The sequence below is a fragment of the Lynx canadensis genome, chromosome F1 (assembly GCF_007474595.2).
Source record: "Lynx canadensis isolate LIC74 chromosome F1, mLynCan4.pri.v2, whole genome shotgun sequence".
NCBI classification, from domain to species: Eukaryota; Metazoa; Chordata; class Mammalia; order Carnivora; family Felidae; genus Lynx; species Lynx canadensis.
Genome location: NC_044319.2, coordinates 46,709,622 through 46,712,657, shown reverse-complemented (window position 1 = coordinate 46,712,657; position 3,036 = coordinate 46,709,622).

Here is a 3,036-nt window from a genome sequence, read left to right as displayed (position 1 = left end):
ATCCATCTGCTCCTTTGAATTTTAGATGCTTTCTTTTCCTTATAGATTATTTTTGTATTTTAGTGGCATGTTTAGGAACTGGAACAAGATTCTTATTGGGATTATTGGAAGAATTTTGGTAGTACTTACTATTTGATAGTTAAAAAACAGAATTACATAGATTCCTAAAACTGATTTTTTGAGCAATACTATTTCTTTGAAAATTACAGTACTCATTTGGGATTGCTCATTATAATGAATTAATTTAAATCACATCAAAAAGGCACTGCTATGATGGTCTCCTTTGGAAACAGAAACAGCATCATATTAATTTCTAAACAATTGTATCTAAGTTTTGTAAAAGAATCTAGCATGTATTAAATTGACCATCTGCATAGTTTAGGATCATCAAACTTAAAAATAGCATGTTATATTAAATGTTACTGTCTGATACTTCTCCAGGAGAATCTAGCATGGTGGGATGTATAAATACAATTATATTTCACTAGGATATTAAGACTATATATACTAAGCAGAAATATAGTGTGGTAGGTAAGCACATAACAGACTTAATGTGTTTGAAACCTAACTGTCACTTATCTGTATTTGAAATCATGGACAAGTTACTTTCAATTCTCTATTAAGTTCCACATTTTTCTATATTTCTCTTAAGCCACTGAATTTTCTCTTATGTATTAACAGTAATAGTTTATAACTGATGAACTTGCTGGTATCATGTTTTCTTTGCATAATTTTTTGTTCATTATTTTCTGTTACTATTAATAATGCTTAATATGAGTACTTAGAGTGATACTTTGTATAATTAAGTATTCAATAATATTATATATTATTATAAATAGTATAAACTACCTACATCGACCTCATACTACTTGTACAATCTATCCATAGTACAATTTCTCCTAAGACTTCTGTTAATGACTTAGTATTTTATATTTCCAAAGACTACTCTGGGAACTGTCCTAGGCTCAAAATGAAGATTTTTTTTCATCTTTCTAATAGGTTAATTTTTACATGTAATTCTTTTATTGTTGTAAAATAAAGATCTGTGGCTTTTTTGTTGTTGTTGATTTTACATTGTAATGAGAACATTAGCTAGCTTATGGTCTTTATTATCACTTATATATGAGTTTTAGGGAAAGAAAACATCAACAGTAATCTTGACATAATGTATTTCTTTAGCTTCTTATAATGGAAGATGCTTCTTTAAAAGATTCTATTTTCTCTCTGTGCCATGAAGAAAAAAAATTGGGGAGAGCACACCGTGTATAAATGGTGTGTTATATAAACATCTTAGGTTAATGGGAAGTGAATCTTCCAATTTGCTAAGAGGTTTTAAATTTGATATGCCTTTCTGACTTTGAAATCACTCATACATTTGGATATTTGGAAAATCCTATATTGTAGAATATAGGGATTTTTATATGGATTTTTTGTTCGTTTCAGACCGTGATCCACCTTGTTTTCATAGCCATCATCATACACCAAATGATCTAATATTTCTAAGTACCTCTCTTATGTTTGTGTTATTCTTTACAGTTTATAAAACATGCTACCTCTATATCATAGCACACATGAAACTTCTAACAATAGTCATTATTTTCATGTCATAGATGACAAATATTGTCCTATATAACCTATTAGAAATGTACGGACTCAGTACTTAGAATTGGATCTTGTTACTGTAAACCCAGCGATGCCGAGGCCATGTTGTATATGGTAAATGAAATCATTGGTTACAACCCTTTGTTCTCCTTTTACTCAAACACATCTGCCACAGCCATGTGATGCATGGAGTACACTTCCCTGATACTATCACCCATGTGACTTGCGTTAATAGGAAGTGAGTAGATGTGATGGTGGTGAGGCTTGAATGCACTTGTGTGCTCATGATGGCTCTCTTGCACTTGTGACACTGCCGTGAGAAGTTGCCCATCAGCCAAAGGAGTCAGAGAGACAACTAGAGCAGACCGAGGACTATGTGAAGCATGGAGCCAGGCTGAGCCCAGTCTGACTCGAAATCTTTCAACTGTCTGACCCATAGGCACGCAACAGTGTTTTCTGATGCTTTGTTATAAAGCATTATTGTGGCAGTAGCTAATTAACACATCATGTGATAAAGATGAATCACCTGTGCAAAAAACAGATATGGAAATATGGGGAAGTTAAATATATAGTCTTAATCCTTGTGTTATTTTTTTTTTTAATTTTTCTTTTCAACGTTTATTTATTTTTGGGACAGAGAGAGACAGAGCATGAACAGGGGAGGGGCAGAGAGAGAGGGAGACACAGAATCGGAAACAGGCTCCAGGCTCTGAGCCATCAGCCCAGAGCCCGACGCGGGGCTGGAACTCATGGACCGCGAGATCGTGACCTGGCTGAAGTCGGACGCTTAACCGACTGCGCCACCCAGGCTCCCCATTCCTTGTGTTATTTAAAACATAGGAGTGCCTATGTGGCTCAGTCAGTTGAGAGTCCAACTTCGGCTCAGGTCATGACCTCACGGTCCGTGATTTTGAGCCCTGCATCAGGCTCTGTGCTGAGAGCCCAGAGCCTGGAGCCTGCTTCGGATTCTGTGTCTCCCTCTCTGCCCCTCCCCTGCTTGTGTTCTGTCTATCTCTCTCTCAAAAGTAAATAAACATTAAAAATAAAAAAAAAAAAAACATAGTTAATAAAAACATGATAAAGTAAATGTATTTTTCCATTCAATCAACAGAATGATGGTGGTGCTATACTGTGTAATCACGTGGCAAAGAATTGAGCTTCCACTATCACGTCAGCTCTTCCATTCCCAATGGACAAATTTTCCCAGAATGCAACCTAGAAATTTAGCTACAAAAAAGAGATTCCCTTGTATGTTGGTCTCAGCATATTGATAGTGATGCTTTCAGCTTGGAATGCCTGAAGCCCTCAAGCAGGTATTATTTGTGGTGAGTCCCTATAGACATTTCCCCAATCAGAGACGGTGCTGTGTCTGGACAGGCCCTTGTCATTCTTACTATGATTGCATGTTGCACCTCAGCAACAACCATCTGATAA